This window comes from Salmo salar, chromosome ssa13 (genome assembly GCF_905237065.1).
Source record: "Salmo salar chromosome ssa13, Ssal_v3.1, whole genome shotgun sequence".
NCBI classification, from domain to species: Eukaryota; Metazoa; Chordata; class Actinopteri; order Salmoniformes; family Salmonidae; genus Salmo; species Salmo salar.
The window spans coordinates 46,849,567-46,873,256 of NC_059454.1; the positions used below are offsets into that span (position 1 = coordinate 46,849,567).

Genomic DNA, 23,690 nt, shown 5'->3' on the forward strand with positions numbered 1-23,690 from the left:
AGAGTTTTTGTCTCCTTACTTGACTGAAGCTCGCCAGATGCCCTAGAGATTTCAAAGAATGGTTGTTATTTTCTGTTATTATGCTGCAATGTTTAATAGGCTCAAGTTAACAATGAAACCTAAGTAGGGCCATTTAGTAGAGTATTTGTGGCTATGTTGACTTTTGGAGAAAAAAAGTATTATTTCCCATTTCATGTTTTGCGTGTATGCCATCCTGTGTCAATGCACAGCTGGTCATGCTCTGGTGCTAGTCTTGACATGAATGTATATCCCACAATCATATAAGACATAGGCATTCACCTCATGTTTAGATCTGAAAGTTAAGTTACATTGTTAGTCTGACTTTTTGCTTTCTGTACCTTATAGTGCTATCTAGCTCTGATGTAGACGATACCTGCTTGTAATTTTTTTTTTAATTGCTAGGACTCTCAGCACTTCAAGATTTCCTTTCATTTTCTTTATGGTTTAATATAATTTTAATGCTTAGCAGAAAGTTTGAATGAAATTGCAATTGGTTAGAAGTCATAGCCGTGAGATGTAGGGGTGCCGAGGGTGCTGCAGCACTGTCACATGAATTGACGCTGGAGAGACGAAGCAGGTACGGGGAGTAACATTTAATAATTAACGGACATGAAACGAGACAGGAACAGCGTCAGAAAACAAAGACAAACAATCAATGCAGCAGCGGGGAACAGAGCTGGGGAACTGACAAATATAGGGGAGGAAATGAACAGGTGATAAGTGAGTCCAGGTGAGTCCAATGACGCTGATGCGCCTGACGAGGGATGGCAGGAGTGTGTGATGCAGGGCAATCTGGCGCCCTCAAGCGCCAGGGGGAGGGAAGAGCGGGAGCAGACGTGACAAGCACCCCCTGAAAAATCGGAATAATTTGTTTTTGTTTTTTTAAATATATTTTTTTCACAAAAGTTTTGCGCTGGGCCTCTACTAGTCCTGTACTATCGGACTGTAGTGCAGGCTATTCCATTGTTTTGTAGCGTGTGGCATTTTTTGGGGGGCCATTTTTCTCAACTGTAGCGTGGGCTATTCTCCTATTCTGTAGCACGGGCACCTACTCAACAGCCAGTGTAATCCCGTGGTGCGTTATTCAAATACCTCAAAAATGCAAAAACTTCAATTTTTCAAACATATGACTATTTTACACCATTTTAAAGACGAGACTCTCGTTAATCTAACCACACTGTTCGATTTCAAAAAGGCTTTACAACGAAAGCAAAACATTAGATTATGTCAGCAGAGTACCCAGCCAGAAATAATCAGACACCCATTTTTCAAGCTAGCATATAATGTCACATAAACCCAAACCACAGCTAAATGCAGCACTAACCTTTGATCTTCATCAGATGACAACCCTAGGACATTATGTTATACAATACATGCATGTTTTGTTCAATCAAGTTCATATTTATATAAAAAAACAGCTTTTTACATTAGCATGTGACTAGCATGTGACTAGCATTCCCACCGAACACTGCCGGTGAATTTACTAAATTACTCACGATAAACGTTCACAAAAAACATAACAATTATTTTAAGAATTATAGATACAGAACTCCTCTATGCACTCGCTATGTCCGATTTTAAAATAGCTTTTCGGTGAAAGCACATTTTGCAATATTCTCAGTAGATAGCCCGGCATCACAGGGCTAGATTTTTAGACACCCAGCAAGTTTAGCACTCACCAAAGTCAGATTTACTATAAGAAAAATGTTATTACCTTTGCTGTTCTTCGTCAGAATGCACTCCCAGGACTTCTACTTCAATAACAAATGTTGGTTTGGTCCCAAATAATCCATTGTTATATCCAAATAGCGGCGTTTTGTTCGTGCGTTCAAGACACTATCCGAAAGGGTAAATAAGGGTGACGAGCATGGCGCATTACGTGACAAAAAAATTCTAAATATTCCATTACCGTACTTCAAGCATGTCAACCGCTGTTTAAAATCAATTTTTATGCCATTTTTCCGTAAAAAGCGATAATATTCCGACCGGGAATCTGCGTTTAGGTAAACAGACGAAAGAAAATAAAGCATGGGGTCGACTCGGGCACGCGCCTAAGCCCATAATACTCTGATCGGCCACTTGCCAAACGCGATAATGTGTTTCAGCCAGAGGCTGCCTCTATCATTCCGCTTTTTCCCGGGCTCTGAGAGCCTATGGGAGCCGTAGGAAGTGTCACGTTATAGCAAAGATCCTCAGTCTTCAATAAAAAGAGCCAAGATGAACAACAACTTGTCAGACAGGCCACTTCCTGCATGGAATCTTCTCAGGTTTTGGCCTGCCATATGAGTTCTGTTATACTCACAGACACCATTCAAACCGTTTTAGAAACTTTCGGGTGTTTTCTATCCAAAGCCAATAATTATATGCATATTCTAGTTTCTGGGCAGGAGTAATAATCAGATTAAATCGGGTATGTTTTTTATCCAGCTGTGAAAATACTGCCCCCTAGCCATAACAGGTTAAAAGGTGCATATCTGCTTCAGACTCAAAAATGCCTAATGCCTGAACAAACCACTAGACAGGTAGCCGTTGGGCCAGTAACCGAAAGGTTGCTAGATTGAATCCCCGAGCTGACAAGGTAAAAATCTGTCGTTCTACCCCTGAACAAGGCAGTTAACTCACTGTTACCCGATAGGCCGTTATTGTAAATAAGAAGTTGTTCTTAACTGACTTTCCTAGTTAAATAAAGGTTAAAAAAATATATATTATGTGAGCTACAGATAAAATTATACTTTTAGGAAAATTGTTCCATGTTTGCAGCCAGGGAGCACGTACCTGTGGTCAATTAAATTAATAAGCCTCTTGAAACCTTCCTTTTTGACTGTGTTAATTGGTAGCATGTCCTTAGAAATGCAATGCATAATAGCATTTGTGATGTCTTTGTCTTTCCGATGTTGGCTTGTTGGGCATAAGCGCTGTCAGTGTTGACTGCTTCGGGCGAACATCCCTAGATTGGCTGGTGCTTGAGGGGCATTTATTAATACCGTGGCGCAAACTCAAACTTCCTGCATGTTCCAAAGAGTGACTTTGCTTCAGATGTTGAAAATGGTTTGTCCTATTACCAGACTCCGTAGTCACATGTCTACGGCACAATTTGCACTGAACATTGCTCTGCTCTTTGTCGGACTTCAAAAAGCCAAACCACTTCCAAATTACTGAAACAGTTTAACCCTTTTTATCAATAATTTCTTCATTGGAAGCTGCTCCTTCTCCATGGCTGTCACTGCCACTGTTTTCGCCGACCTCTCATTTTTCATGGTTAATAGTGGCTACTCCATCACTCGAGGTGCTAAGTGGTTTTTAGTGGGCGTATACCTCTCCACGTGCATATTGTCACTTCTCCGCACGTTCCTGCTGCGTGAGAGGTGAAATGGACTGCCGTACCTAATTATTCTATATCGACATAATCGAAAATGAATCTAAACATTTTTATATCATTATTGAGGGATGTAATTACCTCAATAATTTTTTATATTGATTTATCGCCCAGCCCTAGTATGTGTAATGTTCTATTTAACTTTAACTTCTATTTAACTTCATAATAGTCCCTATATTGTGCACAGTTAGCTGATACCCCACTATCACCACAACCTTAATGTATGAGCCCCCACAGATCTCCAATGCAGTCAAGTTCACAGCCCTATGTAAACATTCTAGCCTCCTGCTACAGATACATTTGCACATATATCATTCCATCTAACCCATAACACGCTTGTCACTACTCCTAATGCACTTCTACAGTTATAAACATACTAAAACATTCTCAAATCAATTAGTCAATATACATCAGTCCCCCCTCTGGAACAATAATCACCCTTATGTTCCACAAAACCTAAAAACATATTGATTTGAAAAGGAAAGATAAAAAAGTACATGTTTAATAACTTCACACCACCCTTGATGCGACTAAAACTGGGGAATGAACCGTCCGTCCATTACATTCTATACCCATGTTATGCTGGTCTCCATACCCACTCCTTCATTTTCATCCTTGGGTGTTATCGCAAAACACAGACTATGAGCCTTGTATGCAATTAATTGTACCGTCTCATCCAGCAATCTCTATGTATCGATGCGATTTAACATTACAATTCTGATGACATGGTAAAACAAAAGAGAACAAAAAAAACCTTCATGGTTGACCCAAGCTAGCATCCATGTCGGAGGATACTTAGAGATAAGGTTTCTGGAGCCTCTCTAGTTCTAATAAATTTGAGCAGCGCCCCCACCCTTCACCGTTCGAAAGCATCTCTCGCTGTATCCGAATCAGAACTAAAACATTTGATAAATTATCCAACCCAAATTCAGAATGACAGTCATTAGTGCTTACTTTGAGCTTCTCAACTTAGCACACATCATCCCGGTTAGAATGTACATTTATAAACAGAACCTTTTGTTGCCGGTAATGACTCTTCTCATTACAGCCCCCCTTTGTCCCTGTTTTCCTGTTGCAAGTGGCCTGGTAATGAAAGATCAGTATCTCAATGAATACTCAGTCGAAACTGACCGCAGTGTGTAGACGAAACCCCCCCCTTCTCCCGGCACTTATCATTCTAGCGTGTCTTTTTCATATAGCGTTTACAGTTCGTCTTCCCAATGGCACTTGTAACTCTTGATGTCCCTTGATAATGTCCCAATATCAATATCCTAATAGATTTATCCGTTTCTCCCACGTACACGAGTCTCTCACCTGAGCCGTTATCTCTCTCCACGCTCACTCCACACGCGCTCTCAGCACTCCTGCCACCCGTACCCTGGTTTATGGCTCGGACTCAGAAGTCTTAAAAGTCGCTGTCGCATTGCACGCCTTTGTCACTCTTTTTTCAGCCGGTTCGGGAGGGGTTTTTAGGTTCACACACACTGTTTGTGGTCAAATTATTCCTACCATGCATTAAGGCACGATCTGATGTGACCTTCCATGATAACCTCAAAAAGCACAGATCAAAACAACAGTTTAGTTCAATTAATTTCTGTTTCAGGAAATCCAGACAAGCATTGACTATATGACAAATTATTATATTAACCTTTTCTTAATAACATTATCTCTATGACAAATGTCAAAGTGCATAACAACATACTGTTACTGCTAAACCATTTTCAAAATTAGTTCAAACTCCCTTATTTTTCTGGTGACCTCTTGGAGGAGTTACCAGATCAGGATGTTAGCACCCTGACCCATCCGAGAATCCCACACTCCATAAATCCCAATCTGGTGAAATTTGTATCGTAACAAAAATGAAATCACCAATTCACAAATCACAATCCATTTGGAGTAACTGTCATCCCTATTTAACATATATTTTGTCTTCTATATGCAGACTGAACAAAGTACATTTGTATATTTACCCAAAGACTAGGACGCCAGGGAACTGGAAATTTTCCCTTTGAACACATGATTCACATCGTGATTTAAAAAACAGCATGTTAACTCAAATATACACATTTCAATAACAAATAAACTTATCTCATAAAGCAATGGTAAAATAGAGTAGAAACTGGTGTTTCTCATTCCTTTTATAATTAAATCCCACCTGTTTCGATCATTTCTAGTGAGATTGATCAGGCCTCACCAGAAAGTTAGGATACAGGGAATTCGACACCATTAAATATTTCCTCTCCCTTTTCTTTCCCTGTCTTTCAGAAATCATTTCAAAACCTTCTTAACATTTCCATCCTTCTGCATACCCAATTTAAAACTGAATTGAAAAGAACCCATCCAAAATAAATCCCACAGTATCAACACCACTAACACATATTCGTAACCGGTAAATTGTGTGTGCGTGCTGGTGTGTGGTAGGTCAAAAACACACATGAACAGGCCTCACTTATCTGGAACTCCGTTTATGGCCTAATCCAGATACTTTTATACTTAAAACTGCTCTCCCCAATACCACAGTCTCCGGGGACATTTCAACGAGAGATAATGAAAAACCCTCATCTGGAAAAGAAAGTGTACATTTCGTTAGCATTCACTATGCTACGTTTTAATCAGCAATCCAAAAGTATATTAATTATAAACCAAACATGATAATTGTAAATCCACTGTCCTTACTCTGTATCAATTCACCAATGTCTATGTATCTTTTATTTAGCATGTACTATTCTCCATAACCACCGCACCACAGTTCATGAACTAACTAAAAAAAAATACAAATTAGTTTTAGGTTTAGTTACCCCTTTAGGTTTAGTTACCCCCTAATTCCTCGTTACCCCTCCACCCTTTCGTACATTCTAGAAATCTATTTCAGAGTAAGATGACATAAAATGTAATTCTATTTAAAAATAAAACCACATAAAATGTCTCATGAGATCAAAAAGTCCCCAAGGCACTCTGAGTTTGCAAGGAGTGTTTGGCCAGATAATTTACATTTTGTTACCTCTAGAATCCATTCCCCTGGTATTTCGCCTAGATTCTTCAACCCAAAATCCTTTTTCTTGTGGCAAATTTAGCCAATTTCTCATCATAAGGAATCTGCGATATTTGATACCTGGCCTCTACTAAAAAGTTGGGTAAGACGTGATCTCATACATCTTCCTTCACATAGAAAGTGTAATCTCTATGAACCCTTATCGATTGAACCGAGGCTATACACCGATATGTGACATTACCTCTCCTGCTACTCTCAAAAGGGTTTGCTGTTGCTCTTTTGAAAAAGATTTTAATGCAGGTTCCATTCTTCCAAAGTCCGATAGCTCCCACATCTAAAACAGGAAGCTATCTCCCTACGCTTTGATGTTTTTACCCTATGTTTCTTTGTCTTTGGCCATTGAAACCACTGTTATTGACTTTCACTGTGGCCGTATTAACCCCTCGCACGTCTGTGAAGTGAGCAGATTTACATTCCACTCTCAATACATCTTGCTCTATTTCATCCACAACCCCCGCAATTGTTGTTTTTATCACAGGTTTCAAACCTGCCATCAATGCCGAAGTACAAATTCTATCAATGTACTCACATACCCAGTCTTTGTAGTTAAGTACATCTATTAATTCCCCATATTCGAGCCAAATTGGTAGAATACTCGTGCGCTTCTTTCAGCGACTCCATGGCTTTATTAAAATCCTCTAGCTCAGCTTGGAGACTCGTGGCTGTCTGCTGCTATATGTATAGTTATTATTATTCCCAAACCTCTCCCGACTCTGTCTAGGGTGTTTTAGATTTCTTCACTCCTGTCGATAATAAACACCTTCTATAAACAATTTTCCAAGGTAGCGCTACCCACTTCCCTGGATAATAGTTATGGTATTTGTACCTATTAATTGGTTACGGCACTTAATACCTTGTATTAGAACCTATACTATAGCGTTTGCAAATTTATTACTGGAGAATACGGATAACTTAATGTCGTTTTCCTGTATTGCGCCTCAAATATCATTATTATTGATAACAAACATTACCAAAAGTATTCACACTTGTCTTCCTATTCCCACATAATCTGTCATGGTTCCCCACCCCAACAGAGCATAAAACCAACATTTCTTTATTGCTTTATAACCCCTTTTGAGGACTGAAACGTTTTAATAGCGGACTCAAACCCCTGTAATAGAGCTTGTTCAAACCTTCATACACAACCACACACACACTCACACCCTGCGCTCTCACGGCCACTGTGACTGGGCTTCCACCCATCTTACGGGTCTGGCCACTACACTACTACACTAGGGTTTTACCCTCCACAGGACCACCCTGTTCAGGACTTCCCCTCTCTCTGAGATTTTACTCTCCACAGGCTTTCTGCTCGGGACTTACTCTAAACTTTATGGTACTAGTATATACCACAAAGCTACGACCGGTCGTAACACAATGGGCCTACTGAATAAACTCAGGCTTTCGAGGTCCGTATCCTATAATTGGTTCAGCCTACAACTCCCACCTCCCCAAGATGTCAGAATTCGTATTAACAGGTGTAGGAACTGTGCCTACCTTATTTCTGGTGTCGGCTCCTGTTTCACTGATTCAGAATCTCTAGTTTGACTGTAAATCGTGGTGAACCCTGCTCGCAGCGCCATATGTTAGGTTCTAATTCTCAGAGTAAATAACTCAATGGACACTATGAAAGCTTAACCAAGTTTAATTCTTCCCAGAGGATCAATACAGATGCATTAGACAACATGTTTCCACCACCACAAGTGTATATATACTCCAATTTAGGCACTCCTCTTTCTTTCCAATCCTTACATCAATTATGGTTCGACAGGAAGACAAAGTAATAGAATAATAAACCATAGTTTCTCCCTTAAGGGGATGTGACCTGACCTCAACCCCTCATTTGCCTAATCCACAGATAGCAATCCTGTGACTTTCTCCCGTCCACCCAGCACATTCCAAAGCCATCTGGCTCCTACAGATAACCATTCATGTCTGATGTAAAAACCAGTCTCTAGGATAGCAATGTTCCAAGTTTAACCCAGAATCCAACACTACCAAGTGGCTACCAGTTTTACCAAAAGTAAACGATGTGTAACATCAAGTTTTCCTGCTAGCCAACCAACGTCAAGGCCGCTATCAAGCCAATCTACTAAGCTTACCTGAATGAAATGTATGAAACTGATCATGACTAGATTTAATCAAATTTCACTGTGATTTGGCTAGTCAACATGCAATAATGCCTGTATACTGTCAATCACTGAGATTAATTATTGTTGCTGGCTTCATTAAAAACTGTTAATCTGCTGAAAATGAAAACCGTCAATGTCGGAAAGAAAAGAAAAACCAAACTAAAGAAATGGAAGGACAGGCAACGAAAGACATTGAGGGCTGCCTGGAAGCGTAAGGGGCAAGACAAAACGGGGAAAACTTGTCCAAAAGAGGTACCTGGAAGAACCAGCTAACGTAGCTAGCTAATGACGTTATGTTCTGTGTTGGCTCGCTTATGTAACTACAAGCAAAACATATCAGCTAATAGGCTAAACATTAAAAGTTGTTGCTAGATTAGTCAGGAGAAACTTTGCATATATTACATTTACATTTAAGTCATTTAGCAGACGCTCTTATCCAGAGCGACTTACAAATTGGTGCATTCACCTTATGATATCCAGTGGAACAACCACTTTACAATAGTGCATCTAAATCTTTTAGGGGGGGGTTAGAAGGATTACTTTATCCTATCCTAGGTATTCCTTAAAGAGGTGGTGTTTCAGGTGTCTCCGGAAGGTGGTGACTGACTCCGATGTCCTGGCGTCGGGAGGGAGCTTGTTCCACCATTGGGGTGCCAGAGCAGCGAACAGTTTTGACTGGGCTGAGCGGGAACTGTGCTTCCTCAGAGGTAGGGGGGCCAGCAGGCCAGAGGTGGATGAACGCAGTGCCCTTGTTTGGGTGTAGGGCCTGATCAGAGCCTGAAGGTATGGAGGTGCCGTTCCCTTCACAGCTCCTTCAACAATACTGTGTAACTCCGGTAGGGCAACATCTGAAAAAGAGTGTGTACTTGGTAGTGTGTACCGGGGCTCGAGGTGCTCGAAAAGTCGGCGAAAGCCAACATCATCCACGACAGAGAACGGTTGATTGTCAAGGGCATCGAATTCCACTTTCTTGCCGTTAATGGATTTCACCTTTGAGTTGTCGCGCTGAAATCTTCGTACTCTTTCAAATGACTGCTCGACTTGAACTTGTTTAGTTGTTGGAAGTGTGCGCTTAGTATTTTTCTGCTTTTGTTCTGTGTAGAGCTGTATTTTTTGTGGCGTCATTACGTCCTCTACCTACGTTATATAGGTACGCACGTCCGTTTTGACATCGGTTTTGCACATCAGCGTTAAACTAGACATTGGGATGATGCCGATGTTGGCATTTTTAGCTAATATCGGCTGATTCCAATATGCTTACCGATATATTGTGCATCCCTACATTATTCCATGTGTTATTTCATAGTTTTGATGTCTTCTCTATTATTCTACAATGTAGAAAATAGCAAAACAAAGAAAAACCGTAGTAGGTGTGTCCAAACTTCTGACTGGCACCGTACCTCAATGCTGTTATGCAGGAGAACAAGTGGGACAGTGAGTATAGCGACAACCAGTGAATGGTCAACAGTGCCACCTTGTGGTTGATCTGCATAGCTTGCTAAGCACACTGACAGCGCTGCAGTTCAGTTCTGTTCTGTTCCGTAATATGAACAATATTTATCTAACCCCCAAGCTAAAGTAGAGAACTAATACTGTGCATATGTATCCACCTGATGATTCATGGCTTTCAGTAACCTTACACTGTTTCCTACATTAGGGAAGAGTGTGTTCCGATACGTAACGAAGGGATTGTGGAAAGTTGACGGAGGAGCGCATGTTGCACAGCTTTTCAGCAGATTCTACACAGTCTGATACTGAGCAAGCTTTGATTCTCTCAGGCTTGGAGGAGGTGAGATCCAAATAAGATCCAAAAAGACTGAATAGCCATATTATTGTACACTCATTGAATGTTGAAGCAGATGATACACTAGTAGAAGTTGCAGTCCTGCTGCACTGGTCTTGAGGGAGTGACCGTTTCTCATGTAGTGTAAGCTAAACAAGGATATTCAAGCAGATTGTCAGTCATCATTGTTACTGTTATGGGTTAATGGACCTGTATAGATGTTACATTGATTTAGCTTATTTTTCTTTCTATTTATGATTGGCTAGTTTGGGACAGGTAGAGCTACTAAATACATTCAGTAAGATGGGTGTAGATAATTATACAGTCATCAGTGTATTTTTGTAGCTTATTGAGATATTAGTGCCTGACCTAGTACATGAACCCGGGTCTTTGTGACTAGGAATGAAACAGTTACCGGTTTCACGATAAACCATGGTAAAATTCCCAACGATAAGTATTACCGTTTCAAATATCATTAAAACCGTGTTTGATTACCACGGTTTGAAAAACTCACGGTAAATACTGTCCAGCATCAACCCAAGTTAGCAACAGTCTGACGCAGGCGCAGCATGCTACGTGGGTTTTGTTTTGTGTTAAAACATGGCGGAAGGCAGTGACAGCGCTCGGAAGATTTTTCAGCCTTCCAAGAGGACCAAATCTGAAGTGTGGTCGTATTTTGGGTTTTATAAGAGGGCTGAAGGAAACTTAATCAAAGATGGTCACCCTATCTGCAGAACAAGCAACAACAACAACAACAACAACAAAAAATTGCTGCCAAAGGGGGAAACACTTCAAATCTCTTGAGTCATCTTCGTGACCACCACCCACTACTTTATAGCGAATGCAAGGTAAGTTAACTTTTAGCTCAATGCATGATGTGGGGACTTCGGAATGGGGGAAAATGTAATGGTTTGTCTGTAACTTGCTAATAGCTTGTCAATAATGTAAACTGAAGTTTTAAGTGTTACCTACTCTTGTAAAAACACTACACGTTGTTCTGCTGCTGTATGCGTCGTGTGTCTGCAGACTATTTGCCCATAGCACACGATAACATGTTATGTAGTTTAGTCACCCAACCAACATATTGTCACGGCTGTCGAAAGGAGCAGACCAAAGCGCAGCGTGGTTGTAGTTCCACATTTTATTAAGTCCGTGAAACTTTGCAATACATAAATAACTGAATTGACAAAACAACAAACTGTGATGCAGAGAGAAACAAACACTACTCAAAATATAATAACCCACAAAACCCAGGAAGAAAAACCCCAATTAGAGAGAATGAGGACCAGCTGCCTCCAATTGGAGATCAGAACTAAAACATAGAAATACAAAACATAGAAAAATACAAAACACCCCTTGTCACGCCCTGACCTACTCTACCATAGAAAATAACCTCTTACTATGGTCAGGACGTGACACATATTCTGTTCATTTAAAATCCGGCAGTCGTCAACTTGGTTGTAAAAGTGTTCCAACAGGAGAAACACTATAGACTCCTATACAAGACACCTTTATTTATGTCAATTGTTGGGCTCATTGCAATTATTATCACTGTCTTCTTAAGACTCATTTGTATTTATGTGAATTGTGCATGGGGTCATTGCATGTACTCAAATGCAACACAGAGATTGTGTGTGTGTGTGTGTGTGTGTGTGTGTGTGTGTGTGTGTGTGTGTGTGTGTAACAATAATTATAATGTAACAACACCAATAATAATAATACATTTGCTATTCCCTTGTTGACAGAGTGGGTGTGCAGCAGGCAAACCCAGTGATGCTACTGGTCCCTCCTCTACAGTTGTGACACATACACTCGAGCAAGCATTTAAAAGGCAGGCTACTTATGCACCGACAACAAATAATGCTCAAGACCTCGCTGCAGCCCTTTCATATTACATTGCAAAGGACATGATCCCATTTCAAATTGTTGAGAGGCCAGGCTTTCTGAGGCTGTTGAAGGTTGCCGTGCCTCACTACAAAGTGAGTGCGGCTCATTTTATTTGTTTGTTTAGTTCGTTTAAACCTGTACTAGGGAAATTTTTACTTCTCATGGTTCCATCTTTAATGTTATTATTTTTATGTTTATGCACACAAAAAGTGCATAGTGCTGTTCATTTTATTTGCTGTTTGCTGATTTTCAATTTGAAACTTGTTGAAATGATTTCAGTGTGTGTGTATCAGTACTTTTTGAACATTTCCAGCACATTTTAACAATACCGTGATAATACTGATAACCGTGATCATTTTGGCCACTGTAATCGTGATATGAAATGTTCAAACCGTTTCATCTCTATTTGTGATTGTCCAAAGTGGGATAGCGCCCTGATGAGAACATCATCAAAACTGTCAAAGCTCTTGGTGTAATGTGTTGATTGACAGACACAGGGACTGAGGTCCTGGTCAGGCAGTAATGATACAATGTTGCAAACCTGGAGAGATTGTGTCTCAGTCCAGGAATGAGCAGGGGATTATAATAAGGGGAGACAGTGGGGACAGGGGGATCAGACATCCCACTGACTGACTAATATGATATAATGTTGCAAACCTGGAGAACTGTTGCAAACCATTGTGTTTACAATCCAGCACAAAGTGAAACGAAGAAGGCAGCCTCAGGACCAGCCTAAAAAAAATGAATGTTTCAATACACCTTGCAACAGGGAGGCCAGAGACTGACTTTCTGCACGAAGATATTCATGTCAGTATATCAACTAACAAACAGCTGTCTACAGATATGATTAGGCTATATATTATGTCTGCATTTCTTACTTAAATCAGAAATGCTGATCAGAACACACTCTGACCCCACACATGATACTTAAATGTGAATCTTCGCTGGAGGAATAGGCAAGCCCACGTTGTATAATCTTGTGTGTATTACTTTCTACAGTGATAGAATGTTACATGAAGGTTGGTTAAACACACTATCTCCATAGCAGAGGTCCACATTTATTCCAAAGCTGTTGCAATGCATTGGTGTAGGCAAACTTGCCTTTCAGCCCTCAACTTGTTCTTGTTCAATGTATGAGTTTTGGAAATTCTTACTCTGAATTGCGTGGTCATATGGGTGAAAAGTGTATTTTGTTGTATGCATAATGTCTGCCCTTTCACACTCCTTTCTGTTAGTTCTATTCTTCATCCCGACCATCTAGCCACTGACTCAGAGAGACAGTATTATCAGATTCAGATGCGAAGCAGATGTTATTGCTGGCTCGCTGAGTCAGTGGCTAGATGGTCAGGGTAAACACTACAGAAAGACGGGTGCAAGGGCTGTAGTTCATCTGGCTACTCATCCTAGGGTGTCAGTGGTGGCAGGGACATGTTCACGCTGGCTGTCCTCTTATAAAAGGAACTCCAGGCAATACAAATAATATAAAATATTGAACCAGTACACACTGGTGTTCCCACTTCTGTAATCAACGAGTCCAGCTCAAACAACTCAATTTAGTCATTATCAGGACCTCTTTGATCAACTTACCAGAGAATGCATTCAATCAAAGTGGTTGAGACCACTACATATTGTGAGCAGTGCAAGTAAAACTCTTCAAACTAGCTGCTGAGATCTGGATAATCAGTGCTACAATGGAAAACAGAAAGGAGCGGGGAAAACAAAGTGGTGCAACAGGGAAGGGATGACGCGCACAGAATACACTTTGGTGATATTGCCTTGTATTGTCCAGTTTGATTTAGATAATTGGCCTCCATGCTCAGGTCATGTGGTCCTATATACAGCAGGTAATATATCATTTTCTCAGTTGTGACTCAAATCCAATGCAGCAAAAGGTATTATAGCCTACTTATTATAGTGTTGTACAAAATATTGTATTGTAATATATTGGATATGTTATATCATTTGGATTATAGTTTTTACTGTACTTTATATTACTTGCATCTTGATTACTGCTTGCGTTCATTGTATTCATAATACATTAAAGATACACAATGTATCCACAGAAAACAAAGAATATTGCTTTAATCCGTTCAATGTAAGATTATTCATGTAAACTGGACATGGATTGTGTTATTGAAACTAATAACTCAGCATAATGTGAATAAACTGAAAATCTGCAAAGAATTATAGATGCAGTAATGTGACATACTGTTCTTCCATGAATATGAAGTCATTGCAGAGGTACTGTTTTTCCAAATTCCAAATATTAAGGCAGCATAAATAAAAATGTTAAAGCATTAAAAAGATATATATTAGTTGGAATAGTTACATTTTAGTCATTTAGCAGACGCTCTTATCCAAAGCAATTTACAGTAGTGAATGCATACATTTCATAAATGTATTTATTTTATTTTTTTCTCCGTACTGGTCCCCCGTGGGAATCGAACCCACAACCCTGGTGTTGCAAAAACCATGCTGAGCCACATGGGACCACACTAGTTAAGTGTAATTAAGCTATAAAACTCCAAATATGGTACACAAACAAATAAGAAATGATGCACATACTTTTGTATATATATATCATTTTAGTGAATTTGGCTATTTCAGCTACACCTGTTCCTGACAGGTGTATAAAATCGAACACACAGCCCTGCAATCTCCATAGACAAACATTGGCAGTAGACTGGCCTTACTGAAGAGCTCAGTGACTTTCAACGCGGCACCATCATAGGATGCCACCTTTACAACAAGTCAGTTCGTCAAATTTCTGTCCTGCTAGAGCTGCCCCAGTCAACTGTAAGTGTTGTTTCCACTTTACAATAACGTCTAGGAGCAACAACGGTTCAGCCACGAAGTGGTAGGCCACACAAGCGCACAGAACGGGACCGCTGACGCGCATAGAATGTAGAAATTGTCTATCCTCGGTTGCGAGTTCCAAACTGCCTCTGGAAGCAACGTCAGCACAAGAACTGTTTGTCGGGAGCTTCATGTAATGGGTTTCCATGGGCTAGCAGCCGCACACAAGCCTAAGATCACCATGCGCAATGCCAAGCATTGGCTGGAGTAGTGTAAAGTTAGCCGCCATTGGACTCTGGAGCAGTGGAAATGTGTTCTCTGGAATTAATCACATTTCACCATCTGGTAGTCCGATGGACATATCTGGGTATGGCGGATACCAGGAGTACGCTACCTGCCCAAATGCAAAGATTGGTGGAGAAGGAATAATGGTCTAGCGCTGTTTATCATGGTTTGGGCTAGGCCCCTTAGTTCCAGTGAAGGGAAATGTTAATGCTACAGCATACAATGACATTCTAAATGATTCTGTGCTTCCAACTTTGTGACAACAGTTTGGGGAAGGCCCTTTTCTGTTTCAGCATGACAATGCCGCTGTGCACAAAGCCAGGTCCATACAGAAATGGTTTGTTGAGATCGGTGTGGAAGAACTTGACTGGACTGCACAGAGCCCTGACCGCAACCCCATCAAACACCTTTGGGATGAATTGGAACGCCGACTGTGAGCCAGGCGTAATCACCCAACATCAGTGCCTGACCTTACTAATGCTCTTGTGGCTAAATGGAAGCAAGTCCCCTCAGCAATGTTCCAACATCTAGTGGAGGCTGTTATAGCAGGAAAGGGGGGGACCAACTCCATATTAATGCCCATGATTTTGGAATGAGATGTTGGATGAGAAGGTGTCCACATACTTCTGTATATGGTTCTTCATCTGTAGGGCTCAACTGATGCTTCAGTCTCCTTCAGTGTCAAACGAAACATGTAACTGTATTGGTAGTCATTGATCTACAGGTCCTTTTGCATGCCGAACAACCCTAGGGAATATCAGTAACCTAGTCAAACTGCTTCGCATGTTGACCAACATGAGGTAGGCAGCCTGATCTTGCACATCTGCGCGGCACCTTCAACATTCAAATGCTGAAATGGTTTGCTCGGTATTAGGCTTTACTCGTTGAGTTACAACCAATGTAATTTTCTAGGTTATTGTTAACTATGCGCTGTTGAAAAGGATGATTTAGCGGAATAAAAGTAAGCTACCGCTAAGCATAGCTCTCATCCGTGTATGTGTGCTGTTGGGGATGCACGAGGAACGGAGTTCTACTGCTTTTTTTCCATTGTTTCCCTCTAATCATGAACTGATTTAGACCTGGGACACCAGGTGGGTGCAATTAAGTATCAGCTAGAGCAGAAAACCAGCAGGCTCTGGACCTCGTAGGGTAAGAGTTGAATATCCCTGCAGGAGCGTCTATGAAGACATAAATGTATAAAAGCGTGTATACTTATTTTACATGTACAGTACCAGTCAAAAGTTTGGACACACCTACTCATTCAAGGGTTTTTCTTTATTTTACTATTTTCTACATTGTAGAATAATAGTGAAGACACAAACTATGAAATAACACATATGGAATCATGTAGTGAGCCTTGAATTCTAAGTAAATCATAGACAGTGTCACCAGCAAAGGACCCCCACACGAACACACCTCCTCCTCTATGTTTCACAGTGGGAAACATACTTGCAGAGATCATCTGTTCACCTACGTTGCGTCTCACAAAGACACAGCGGTTGGAACCAAAAATCTCAAATTTGAACTCATCAGACCAAAAGCCAGATTTTCACCGGTCCAATGTCCATTGCTCGTGTTTCTTGGCCCATGCAAGTCTCTTCTTCTTACTGGTGTCCTTTAGTAGTGGTTTCTTTGCAGCAATTCAAACATGAAGGCCTGATTTACGCAGTGTCCTCTGAACATTTCATGTTGAAATGTCTCTGACTCTGTGAAGCATTTATTTGGGCTGCAAGTTCTGAGGTGCAGTTAACTTGAATGAACTTATCCTCTGCAGCAGAGGTAACTCTGGGTCTTCCTTTCCTGTGGCGGTCCTCATGAGAGCCAGTTTCATCATAGCACTTGATGGTTTTTCCGACTGCACTTGAAGAAACTTTCAAAGTTCTTGAAATGTTCTGGATTTGCTGACCATGTCTTAAAGTGACGGACTGTCATTTCTCTTTGCTTATTTGAGCTGTTCTTGCCATAATATGGACTTGGTCTTTTACCAAATAGGGCCATCTTCTGTATACCACCCCTACCTTGTCACAACACAACTGATTTGGCTCAAACACATTTAACAAGGAAAGAAATTCCACAAACAAACTTTTAACAAGGCTCATCTGTTAATTGAAAAACATTCCAGGTGACTACCTCATGAAGCTGGTTGAGAGAATGCCAATAGTGTGCAAAGCCGTCATCAAGGCAAAGGGTGGCTACTTTGATTTATTTAGAATTCAAGACACACTTAACCAGCATGGCTACCAAAGCATTCTGCAGCGATACGCCATCCCATCTGGTTTGTGCTTAGTCCCACTATAATTTATTTTTCAACAGAACAATGACCCAAAACATGCCTCCAGATTGTGTAAGGGCTATTTGACAAATAAGAGAGATGACCTGGCCTGCACAATCACCCAACCTCAACCCAATTGCGATGGTTTGGGATGGGTTGGACCGCAGACTGAAGGAAAAGCAGCCAACAAGTGCTCAGCATATGTGGGAACTCCAAGACTGTTGGAAAATCATTCCTCATGAAGCTGGTTGAGAGAATACCAAGAGTGTGCAAAGCTGTCCTCAATGCAAAGGGTGGCTACTTTGAAGAATCTAAAATATATTTTGATTTGTTTAACAGTTTTTTGGTTACAACATGATTCCATTTGTGTTATTTCATAGTTTTGATGTCTACACTATTTTTATACAATGTAGAAAATAGTAAAAAAAAACACAAAAAAAACATGAATGGGTAGGTATGTCCAAACTTCTGACTGGTACTGTATGTAGTTCTGTATTTGTCTATTAATGTTCTGTATTATGTTTTGTGTGGACGTCCGGAAGTGTAGCTGCTGCTTTAGCTTATTGGGATCCTAATAAAATACTAATATGGCTATAACTGCTGAACAATAGAATACAATAGATATTATTTTGATTGTTCAGGTTCACCATCAGCAGTAGTTTTGGTAGTTTTGCTTTAAACAATCAGTGTATATGGTCATTTTTAAATATATAGCGTAAAGTCGATAATTTCATAACGAGGAATGCAGAAGATTAATGTGCAAGTAGAGATACTGGGGTGCAAAGGAGCAAGATAAATAAATAAATAAATACAGTATGTGGATGAGGTAGGTAGATAGATGGGCTGTTTACAGATGGGCTATGTACAGGTGCAGAGATCTGTGAGCTGCTCTTACAGCTGGTGCTTAAAGCTAGTGAGGGAGATATGAGTCTCCAGCTTCAGAGATTTTTGCAGTTCGTTCCAGTCATTGGCAGCAGAGTACTGGAAGGAAAGACGACCAAAGGAGGAATTGGCTTTGGGGGTGACCAGTGAGATATTCCTGCAGGAGAGTGTGCTACGGGTGGGTGCTGTTATGGTGACCAGTGAACTGAGATAAGGCGGGGCTTTACCTATCAGAGACTTGTAGATAACCTGTAGCCAGTGGGTTTGGCGACGAGTATGAAGCAAGGGCCAACCAACGAGAGCGTACAGGTCACAATGGTGGGTAGTGTATGGGGCTTTGGTGACAAAACAGATGGCACTGTGATAGACTGCATCCAGTTTGTTGAGTAGAGTGTTGGAGGCTATTTTATAGATGACATCACCGAAGTTGAGGATCGGTAGGATGGTCAGTTTTACGAGGGTATGTTTGGCAGCATGAGTGAAGGATGCTTTGTTGCGATATAGGAAGCCGATTCTAGATTTAATTTTGGATTGGAGATGCTTAATGTGAATCTGGAAGAAGAGTTTACAGTCTAACCAGACCCCCAGGTATTTGTAGTTGTCCACGTATTCTAAGTCAAAGCCGTCCAGAGTAGTGTTGCTGGACGGGCGAGCAGGTGTGGGCAGTGATCGATTGAATAGCATGCATTTAGTTTTACCTGTGTTTAAGAGCAGTTGGAGGCCACGAAAGGAGAGTTGTATGGCATTGAAGCTCGTCTGGAGGTTAGTTAACACAGTGTCTAAAGAGGGGCCAGAAGTATACAGAATGGTGTCGTCTGCGCAGAGGTGGATCAGAGAATCACCAGCAGCAAGAGCGACATCATTGATGTATACAGAGAAGAGAGTCGGCCCGAGAGGTGAACCCTGTGGCACCCCCATAGAGACTGCCAGAGGTCCGGACAACAGGCCCTCGGATTTGACACACTGAACTCTATCAGAGAAGTAGTTGGTAAACCAGGCGAGGCAGTCATTTGAGAAACCAAGGCTGTCGAGTCTGCCGATAAGAATGTGGTGATTGACAGAGTCAAAAGCCTTGGCCAGGTCGATGAAGACGGCTGCACAGTAATGTCTCTTATCGATGGCGGTTATGATGTCGTTTAGGACCTTGTGTGTGGCTGAGGTGCACCCATGACCAGCTCTGAAACCAGATTGCATAGCGCAGAAGGTGCGGTGGGATTCGAAATCGGTAATCTGTTTGTTAACTTGGCTTTCGAAGACCTTAGAAAGACAGGGTAGGATAGATATAGGTCTGTAGCAGTTTGGGTCTAGAATGTCACCCCCTTTGAAGAGGGGGATGACTGCGGCAGCTTGCCAATCTTTGGGAATCTCGGACGATACGAAAGAGAAGTTGAACAGGCTAGTAATAGGGGTTGCAACAATTTCGGCAGATCATTTTAGAAAGAGAGGGTCCAGATTGTCTAGCCTGGCTGATTTGTATGGGTCCAGATTTTGCATCTCTTTCTTTCAGGACATCAGCTATCTGGATTTGGGTGAAGGAGAAATGGTGGGGGCTTTGGCGGGTTGCTGTGGAGGGTGCCGGGCAGTTGACCGGGGTAGGGGTAGCCAATTGGAAAGCATGGCCAGCCGTAGAGAAATGCTTATTGAAATTCTCAATTATAGTGGATTTATCGGTGGTAACAGTGTTTCCTAGCCTCAGAGCAGTGGGCAGCTGGGAGGAGGTGCTCTTATTCTCCATGGACTTTACAGTGTCCCAGAATGTTTTTGAGTTAGTACTACAGGATGCAAATTTCTGTTAGAAAAGCTAAGGCTAGCCTTTTCAAACTGCCTGTGTATATTTGTTCCTAACTTCCCTGAAAAGTTGCATTTCACGGGGGCTATTCGATGCTAATGCAGAACGCAACAGGATGTTTTTGTGCTGGTCAAGGGCAGACAGGTCTGGAGTGAACCAAGGACTATATCTATTCCTTGTTCAACATTTTCTGAGTGGGGCATGCTAATTTAAGATGGTGAGGAAGGCCCTTTTAAAGAATAGCCAGGCATCATCTACTGACAGGATTAGGTCAATGTCATTCCAGGATACACCGGCCAGGTCGATTAGAAAGGCCTGCTCGCAGAAGTGTTTTAGGGAGCATTTGACAGTGATGAGGGGTGGTCGTTTGGTCGCAGACCCATTACGGATGCAGGCAATGAGGCAGTGATCGCTGAGATCTTGATTGAAAACAGCAGAGGTGTATTTGGAGGGTGAGTTAGTTAGGATGACATCTATGAGGGTGCCCGTGTTTACGGATTTGAGGTTGTACCTGGTAGGTTCATTGATAATTTGTGTGAGATTGAGGGCATCAAGCTTAGATTGTAGGATGGCCGGGGTGTTAAGCATGTCCCAGTTTAGGTCACCTAGTAGCACGAGCTCAGAAGATAGATGGGGGGCAATCAATTCACATATGGTATCTAGGGCACAGCTGGGGGCAGAGGGAGGTCTATAGAAAGCGGCAACAGTGGGAGGCTTGTTTCTGGAAAGGTGAATTTTTAGAAGTAGAAGCTCGAATTGTTTGGGTACAGACTTAGATAGTAAGCCTGCAGAGTTCTGTATATCTTTGCAGTAGATTGCAACACCGCCCCTTTGGCATTTCTATCTTGGCGGAAAATGTTATAGTTAGCAATGGAGATTTCAGGGTTTTTGGTGGTTTTCCTAAGCCAGGATTCAGACACAGCTAAGACATCCGGGTTGGCAGAGTGTGCTAAAGTAGTGAGTAAAACAAACTTAGGGAGTAGACTTCTAATGTTAACGTGCATGAAACCAAGACTTTTACGGTTACAGAAGTCAACAAATGAGAGCACCTGGGGAGTGGGAGTGGAGCTAGGCACTGCAGGACCTGGATTAACCTCCACATCACCAGAGGACCAGAGGAGCAGAGGAGAAGTAGGATAAGGGTCCGGCTAAAGGCTATACGAACTGGCCGTCTAGTACGTTTGGAACAGAGAGTAAAAGGAGCAGGTTTCTGGGCATGATAGCATAGATTCAAGGCATAGTGTATAGACAAAGGTAAGGTAAGATGTTAGTACATTGGAGGTAAACCTAGGCATTGAGTAGTGATGAGAGAGATATAGTCTCTAGAGACGTTTAACCCAGGTGATGTCATCGCATATGTAGGAGGTGGAACAACATGGTTGGTTAAGGCATATTGAGCAGGGCTAGAGGCTCTACAGTGAAATAAGACAGCAATCACTAACCAGGACAGTAATGGACGAGGCATATTGATATTAGAGAGAGGCATGTGTAGCCAGGTGAACATATGGGTCCAATGATTGGTTGGGCTGACTGGGGACACGGCGATTCAGACAGTTAGCAGGCCGGTGCTAACAAGCTAGTAATTAGCAGACCGGGGCAGGCAAGCTAGCAGTTAGCAGACCGGGGCTAGCAAGTTAGCCTTTGGGGGAAGTCGCGATGGGGGTAAGTCTGTTTTTGCCTCTTCGTGCGGTGACGTCGATAGACCAGTCGTGGAATTAGTAGGGTTCAAGTAGCTCTAGGTAGCTAGCAGGCCGGTTAGCAGAATGGGCCTTCAGCGGACGGCGCGCCTGAGGGGCCTGTTGGAATCCTCGGGCAGATTATGTCGGTATCCCAGTCGTAGAGGATCTGTGGGGTTCCGTGCCCCGTACCGGCAGTAGAAGGGCTCCGGATATTGTAGCCCAGGAGTGGGCTTCGGTGGTAGCACAGGAGCCCTGGCTGATCTAGCTTCAGGCTAATTGGTGCTTGCTCCGGGATGGAAACGCTAGCCAGGAGTAGTCACCTGGGATTGCGGTTAGGTAGTTGTGAAGAGCCAGATGAAAATGTTCAGAGTTTGCGGTAGGAATCCGGGGATATGGGGAAAAAAATATATAAAATAATAATAGGTACGTTATGCTCTGGTTTGAGTCACGTTGTTCGAACTGGCGAGAGCTTTCCAAGCTAAAGGTTAGCTGATGACCGCTAGCAATGGTTTGCTGACTGATAGCTGGTAGGTAGTTAGCTGGCTAGCTTCAGTTGAGAGATTCCAGATCCGAAGTAAATAGAAATACTTTAGAAAAAAATTAATTAAAAGATCCACGCCACATTGGGTGAGGCGGGTTGCAGGAGAGTATTTAGAAGTTGAGGTTTTGGAAAATATTTTTAGAAGATATGTGAAGAAAAAGATGTAAAAAGATATATACAAGGGACACTACAGGACAAAGACATCTGACATGCTATGCCATCTTGCTGAAACCACACATAAATTTGGCTCCTTCAGGGTCATATATGGTCATATAAGAGCTGACAAGACACGATACATGATGTCACAGGCAGAATGTATCAGGTTTATTTAGAGGTCATTCATGTGCTCTCTTGTCTTAGCAACTTAGTCATGGTCTCTGACAAGCCTTGATCTCCCATTTGTCATCACCACTTTATAACCGGAGGGTTGGCTCCTATTTTATTCACCATTATTGGCATCTTTTTAAAAGTTTGCTAACATCACTTAGTGTTTGCCAAGAACCACTTCAATCTCCAAAGCATTCTCATTTGCGTTACTCATTTCCATTTTCACTTATGCTAATTTCCTATCCTGGTACATGATTACATTTAACTGAAATAGTTCATTAAATATACAAAGATGAACAAAACATGATCTATTCGAAATGAACAGTAATCTGTTTGTTTCAGATGCTTGCCTGATAGCGTTTGGCTCCAATACAATTATTTTTGTTCTGTGCAAGAATTTTGGGCTCAGGTTTAATGAGCGAAGGATACGGGAGGGAAGCGTATGTAGGAAGAGTTCTCCATTGCGTAGCCTTAGCTTGCAACACAAAAGACTTTTCTGCTTTAAGTCAGAATGAAACCACAACTTGTTCCAAAACACAGGAGGTTCAGTTAGCTTCTCCCTAGAAAGCAATGTCCTTGACGTCTCTCATTTGAAAGATGTCAGATGGTACCAACTATGCAGACATGCATAGTTGGAGAAAGTGTATTTTCACATCCAAGACCTTTTTTCATTTCCTTTTTTATTTTTTATAAATCAAACTGGCAGATCAATCAGTTACATGATGAAGGCAAATGTCTGTCTCATTGTGTCTGACATGAAGATTAGAGGCTTGGCTACACCTAGCACTTTCAGTATCTATCCCAAGCTCATTTGAGCGTTTAATGTGATGCGAAAGCTGTCAGGATTCTCACGCATGAAATCTGTCAG

General features: G+C 41.6%; 1 protein-coding gene across 1 annotated transcript in view; it reads left to right on the forward strand.

The window, feature by feature from the left end:
• LOC106566949 (agrin) overlaps nucleotides 1-23,690 on the forward strand; it is a 408,999-nt gene that overhangs the window by 27,900 nt on the left and 357,409 nt on the right. The gene's annotated exons all lie outside the window — the stretch shown is intronic.